Genomic DNA, 7,143 nt, shown 5'->3' on the forward strand with positions numbered 1-7,143 from the left:
ACAACACCGCTCCCGGATGGGCTCGAACCACCAACCTATTGGTTTACAGCCGAACGCGCTAACCATTGCGCCACGGAAGCCCAAAAATTAAATGGTCGTCAGGTATTGTGGATAAGTTATGACTTATTACGTTACATCTGAGACCCTACAACACCTCTCCCGGTTGGGCGCGAACCACCAACCTTTCGGTTAACAGCCGAACGCGCTAACCATTGCGCCAAGAAAGCCCAAAAAATAAATGGTCGTCAGGTGTTGTGGAAAAAACCTTGACTTTTTACGTCACATCTGAGACGTCACAACACCGCTCCCGGATGGGCTCGAACCACCAACCTATTGGTTAACAGCCGAACGCGCTAACCATTGAGCCACGGAAGCCCAAAAGATAAATGCTCGTCAGGTATTGTGTAAAAAATTTGATTTTTTACGTCACATCTGAGACCTCACAACACCTTTCCCGGATGGGCTCGAACCACCAACCTATTGGTTAACAGCCGAACGCGCTAACCATTGAGCCACGGAAGCTCAGAAATTAAATGGTTGTCACGTATTGTGGAAAAGTTTTGACTTTTTACGCTACATCTGAGACCCCACAACACCTCTCCCGGGTGGGCTCGAACCTTCAGCCTTTCGATTAACAGCTGAACGCGCTAATCATTGCGCCACGGAAGCCCAAAAATTAAATGCTCGTCAGGTGTTGTGGAAAAAACTTTGACTTTTTACGTTACATCTGAGACCTCACAACACCGCTCCCGGATGGGCTCGAACCACCAACCTATTGGTTAACAGCCCAACGCGCTAACCATTGCGCCACGGAAGCCCAAAAATTAAATGGTCTTCAGGTATTGTGGAAAAACCTTGACTTTTTACGTCACATCAGAGACGTCACAACATCGCTCCCGGATGGGCTCGAACCACCAACCTATCGGTTAACAGCCGAACGCGCTAACCATTGAGCCACGGAAGCTCAGAAATTAAATGGTTGTCACGTATTGTGGAAAAGTTTTGACTTTTTACGCAACATCTGAGACCCCACAACACCTCTCCCGGGTGGGCTCGAACCTTCAACCTTTCGATTAACAGCTGTACGCGCTAATCATTGCGCCACGGAAGCCCAAAAATTAAATGTTCGTCAGGTGTTGTGGAAAAACTCTGACATTTTACGTTACATCTGAGACCTCACAACACCGCTCCCGGATGGGCTCGAACCAACAACCTATTGGTTAACAGCCGAACGCGCTAACCATTGAGCCACGGAAGCTCAGAAATTAAATGGTTGTCACGTATTGTGGAAAACTTTGACTTTTTACGCTACATCTGAGACCCCACAACACCTCTCCCGGGTGGGCTCGAACCTTCAACCTTTCGATTAACAGCTGAACGCGCTAATCATTGCGCCACGGAAGCTCAAAAATTAAATGTTCGTCATGTATTGTGGAAAAACTCTGACATTTTACGTTACATCTGAGACCTCACAACACCGCTCCCGGAGGGGCTCGAACCACCAACCTATTGGTTAACAGCCGAACGCGCTAACCATTGCGCCACGGAAGCCCAAAAATTAAATGCTCGTCAGGTATTGTGTAAAAATCTTGACTTTTTACGTCACATCTGAGACCTCACAACACCGCTCCCGGATGGGCTCGAACCACCAACCTATTGGTTAACAGCCGAACGCGCTAACCATTGAGCCACGGAAGCTCAGAAATTAAATGGTTGTCACGTATTGTGGAAAAGTTTTGACTTTTTACGCTACATCTGAGACCCCACAACACCTCTCCCGGGTGGAATCGAACCATCAACCTTTCGATTAACAGCTGAACGCGCTAATCATTGCGCCACGGAAGCCCAAAAATTAAATGTTCGTCAGGTGTTGTGGAAAAAACCTTGACTTTTTACGTTACATCTGAGACCTCACAACACTGCTCCCGGATGGGCTCGAACCACCAACCTATTGGTTAACCGCCCAACGCGCTAACCATTGCGCCACGGAAGCCCAAAAATTAAATGGTCTTCAGGTATTGTGGAAAAACCTTGACTTTTTACGTCACATCTGAGACGTCACAACACCGCTACCGGATGGGCTCGAACCACCAACCTATCGGTTAACAGCCGAACGCGCTAACCATTGAGCCACGGAAGCTCAGAAATTAAATGGTTGTCACGTATTGTGGAAAAGTTTTGACTTTTTACGCAACATCTGAGACCCCACAACACCTCTCCCGGGTGGGCTCGAACCACCAACCTATTGGTTAACAGCCGAACGCGCTAACCATTGAGCCACGGAAGCTCAGAAATTAAATGGTTGTCAGGTATTGTGGATAAGTTATGACTTATTACGTAACATCTGAGACCCTACAACACCTCTCCCGGTTGGGGTCGAACCACCAACCTTTCGGTTAACAGCCGAACGCGCTAACCATTGCGCCAAGGAAGCCCAAAAAATAAATGGTCGTCAGGTATTGTGGAAAAACTTTGGCTTTCTACGTTACATTTGAGATCCCACATCACCCCTCCTGGGAGGGCTCGAACCACCAACCTATTGGTTAACAACCGAACGCGCTAACCATTGCGCCACGGAAGCCCAAAAACTAAATGGTCGTCAGGTATTGTGGAAAAACTTTGGTTTTCTACGTTACATTTGAGATCCCACAACACCGCTCCCGGGTGGGCTCAAACCACCAACCTATTGGTTAACAGCTGAACGCGCTAACCATTGCGCCACGGAAGCCCAAAAATTAAATGCTCGTCAGGTATTGTGTAAAAATCTTGACTTTTTACGTCACATCTGAGACCTCACAACACCGCTCCCGGATGAGCTCGAGCCACCAACCTATTGGTTAACAGCCGAACGCGCTAACCATTGAGCCACGGAAGCTCAGAAATTAAATGGTTGTCACGTATTGTGGAAAAGTTTTGACTTTTTACGCTACATCTGAGACCCCACAACACCTCTCCCGGGTGGGCTCGAACCTTCAACCTTTCGATTAACAGCTGAACGCGCTAATCATTGCGCCACGGAAGCTCAAAAATTAAATGTTCGTCAGGTATTGTGGAAAAACTCTGACATTTTACGTTACATCTGAGACCTCACAACACCGCTCCCGGATGGGCTCGAACCACCAACCTATTGGTTAACAGCCGAACGCGCTAACCATTGCGCCACGGAAGCCCAAAAATTAAATGGTCGTCAGGTGTTGTGGAAAAAACCTTGACTTTTTACGTCACATCTGAGACGTCACAACACCGCTCCCGGATGGGCTCGAACCACCAACCTATTGGTTAACAGCCGAACGCGCTAACCATTGAGCCACGGAAGCCCAAAAGTAAAATGCTCGTCAGGTATTGTGTAAAAACCTTGACTTTTTACGTCACATCTGAGACCTCACAACACCTTTCCCGGATGGGCTCGAACCACCAACCTATTGGTTAACAGCCGAACGCGCTAACCATTGAGCCACGGAAGCTCAGAAATTAAATGGTTGTCACGTATTGTGGAAAAGTTTTGACTTTTTACGCAACATCTGAGACCCCACAACACCTCTCCCGGGTGGGCTCGAACCTTCAACCTTTCGATTAACAGCTGTACGCGCTAATCATTGCGCCACGGAAGCCCAAAAATTAAATGTTCGTCAGGTGTTGTGGAAAAACTCTGACATTTTACGTTACATCTGAGACCTCACAACACCGCTCCCGGATGAGCTCGAACCACCAACCTATTGGTTAACAGCCGAACGCGCTAACCATTGAGCCACGGAAGCTCAGAAATTAAATGGTTGTCAGGTATTGTGGATAAGTTATGACTTATTACGTTACATCTGAGACCCCACAACACCTCTCCCGGGTGGGCCCGAACCTTCAACTTTTCGATTAACAGCTGAACGCGCTAATCATTGCGCCACGGAAGCTCAAAAATTAAATGTTCGTCAGGTATTGTGGAAAAACTCTGACATTTTACGTTACATCTGAGACCTCACAACACCGCTCCCGGATGGGCTCGAACCACCAACTTATTGGTTAACAGCCGAACGCGCTAACCATTGCGCCAGGGAAGCCCAAAAATTAAATGGTCGTCAGGTGTTGTAGAAAAAACCTTGACTTTTTACGTCACATCTGAGACGTCACAACACCGCTCCCGGATGGGCTCGAACCACCAACCTATTGGTTTACAGCCGAACGCGCTAACCATTGCGCCACGGAAGCCCAAAAATTAAATGGTCGTCAGGTATTGTGGATAAGTTATGACTTATTACGTTACATCTGAGACCCTACAACACCTCTCCCGGTTGGGCTCGAACCACCAACCTATTGGTTAACAACCAAACGCGCTAACCATTGCGCCAAGGAAGCCCAAAAACTAAATAGTCGTCAGGTATTGTGGAAAAACTTTGGTTTTCTACGTTACATTTGAGATCCCACAACACCGCTCCCGGATGGGCTTGAACCACCAACCTATTGGTTAACAGCCGAACGCGCTAACCATTGAGCCACGCAAGCTCAGAAATTAAATGGTTGTCACGTATTGTGGAAAAGTTTTGACTTTTTACGCTACATCTGAGACCCCACAACACCTCTCCCGGGTGGGCTCGAACCTTCAACCTTTCGATTAACAGCTGAACGCGATAATCATTGCGCCACGGAAGCCCAAAAATTAAATGTTCGTCAGGTGTTGTGGAAAAAACCTTGCCTTTTTACGTTACATCTGAGACCTCACAACACCGCTCCCGGATGGGCTCGAACCACCAACCTATTGGTTAACAGCCCAACGCGCTAACCATTGCGCCACGGTAGCCCAAAAATTAAATGTTCTTCAGGTATTGTGGAAAAACCTTGACTTTTTACGTCACATCTAAGACGTCACAACACCGCTCCCGGATGGGCTCGAACCACCAACCTATCGGTTAACAGCCGAACGCGCTAACCATTGAGCCACGGAAGCTCAGAAATTAAATGGTTGTCACGTATTGTGGAAAAGTTTTGACTTTTTACGCAACATCTGAGACCCCACAACACCTCTCCCGGGTGGGCTCGAACCTTCAACCTTTCGATTAACAGCTGTACGCGCTAATCATTGCGCCACGGAAGCCCAAAAATTAAATGTTCGTCAGGTGTTGTGGAAAAACTCTGACATTTTACGTTACATCTGAGACCTCACAACACCGCTCCCGGATGGGCTCGAACCACCAACCTATTGGTTAACAGCCGAACGCGCTAACCATTGAGCCACGGAAGCTCAGAAATTAAATGGTTGTCAGGTATTGTGGATAAGTTATGACTTATTACGTAATATCTGAGACCCTACAACACCTCTCCCGGTTGGGCTCGAACCACCAACCTTTCGGTTAACAGCCGAACGCGCTAACCATTGCGCCAAGGAAGCCCAAAAAATAAATGGTCGTCAGGTATTGTGGAAAAACTCTGACATTTTACGTTACATCTGAGACCTCACAACACCGCTCCCGGATGGGCTCGAACCACCAACCTATTGGTTAACAGCCGAACGCGCTAACCATTTCGCCACGGAAGCCCAAAAATTAAATGGTCGTCAGGTGTTGTAGAAAAAACCTTGACTTTTTACGTCACATCTGAGACGTCACAACACCGCTCCCGGATGGGCTCGAACCACCAACCTATTGGTTTACAGCCGAACGCGCTAACCATTGCGCCACGGAAGCCCAAAAATTAAATGGTCGTCAGGTATTGTGGATAAGTTATGACTTATTACGTTACATCTGAGACCCTACAACACCTCTCCCGGTTGGGCTCGAACCACCAACCTATCGGTTAACAGCCGAACGCGCTAACCAGTGAGCCACGGAAGCTCAGAAATTAAATGGTTGTCACGTATTGTGGAAAAGTTTTGACTTTTTACGCAACATCTGAGACCCCACAACACCTCTCCCGGGTGGGCTCGAACCTTCAACCTTTCGATTAACAGCTGTACGCGCTAATCATTGCGCCACGGAAGCCCAAAAATTAAATGTTCGTCAGGTGTTGTGGAAAAACTTTGGCTTTCTACGTTACATTTGAGATTCCACATCACCCCTCCCGGGTGGGCTCGAACCACCTACCTATTGGTTAACAACCGAACGCGCTAACCATTGCGCCACGGAAGCCCAAAAACAAAATGGTCGTCAGGTATTGTGGAAAAACTTTGGTTTTCTACGTTACATTTGAGATCCCACAACACCGCTCACGGATGGGCTCGAACCACCAACCTATTGGTTAACCACCCAACGCGCTAACCATTGCGCCACGGAAGCCCAAAAATTAAATGGTCTTCAGGTATTGTGGAAAAACCTTGACTTTTTACGTCACATCTGAGACGTCACAACACCGCTCCCGGATGGGCTCGAACCACAAACCTATCGGTTAACAGCCGAACGCGCTAACCATTGAGCCACGGAAGCTCAGAAATTAAATGGTTGTCACGTATTGTGGAAAAGTTTTGACTTTTTACGCAACATCTCAGACCCCACAACACCTCTCCCGGGGGGGCTCGAACCTTCAACCTTTCGATTAACAGCTGTACGCGCTAATCATTGCGCCACGGAAGCCCAAAAATTAAATGTTCGTCAGGTGTTGTGGAAAAACTCTGACATTTTACGTTACATCTGAGACCTCACAACACCGCTCCCGGATGGGCTCGAACCACCAACCTATTGGTTAACAGCCGAACGCGCTAACCATTGAGCCACGGAAGCTCAGAAATTAAATGGTTGTCAGGTATTGTGGATAAGTTATGACTTATTACGTTACATCTGAGACCCCACAACACCTCTCCCGGGTGGGCCCGAACCTTCAACCTTTCGATTAACAGCTGAACGCGCTAATCATTACGCCACGGAAGCTCAAAAATTAAATGTTCGTCAGGTATTGTGGAAAAACTCTGACATTTTACGTTACATCTGAGACCTCACAACACCGCTCCCGGATGGGCTCGAACCACCAACCTATTGGTTAACAGCCGAACGCGCTAACCATTTCGCCACGGAAGCCCAAAAATTAAATGGTCGTCAGGTGTTGTAGAAAAAACCTTGACTTTTTACGTCACATCTGAGACGTCACAACACCGCTCCCGGATGGGCTCGAACCACCAACCTATTGGTTTACAGCCGAACGCGCTAACCATTGCGCCACGGAAGC

At 47.8% G+C, this 7,143-nt stretch overlaps 4 non-coding genes across 4 annotated transcripts; all 4 read right to left on the bottom strand.

Annotated features, from left to right (window-relative positions):
- Positions 1–7: 7 nt before the first annotated feature.
- TRNAY-GUA (transfer RNA tyrosine (anticodon GUA)) lies at positions 8–80 on the bottom strand. The gene has a single exon. It is a non-coding gene; the product is annotated as a tRNA-Tyr (tRNA).
- A 4,047-nt stretch (positions 81–4,127) lies between these two features.
- On the bottom strand, positions 4,128–4,200 carry TRNAY-GUA (transfer RNA tyrosine (anticodon GUA)). Its single transcript has one exon. It is a non-coding gene; the product is annotated as a tRNA-Tyr (tRNA).
- Positions 4,201–5,599: 1,399 nt separating this feature from the next.
- On the bottom strand, positions 5,600–5,672 carry TRNAY-GUA (transfer RNA tyrosine (anticodon GUA)). The gene has a single exon. It is a non-coding gene; the product is annotated as a tRNA-Tyr (tRNA).
- Positions 5,673–7,070: 1,398 nt separating this feature from the next.
- On the bottom strand, positions 7,071–7,143 carry TRNAY-GUA (transfer RNA tyrosine (anticodon GUA)). The gene has a single exon. It is a non-coding gene; the product is annotated as a tRNA-Tyr (tRNA).

The sequence above is a fragment of the Phalangium opilio genome, unplaced genomic scaffold (genome assembly GCF_054372755.1).
Source record: "Phalangium opilio isolate 3A_F unplaced genomic scaffold, DU_Popi_V2 ptg001170l_1, whole genome shotgun sequence".
Classification (NCBI taxonomy): Eukaryota; Metazoa; Arthropoda; class Arachnida; order Opiliones; family Phalangiidae; genus Phalangium; species Phalangium opilio.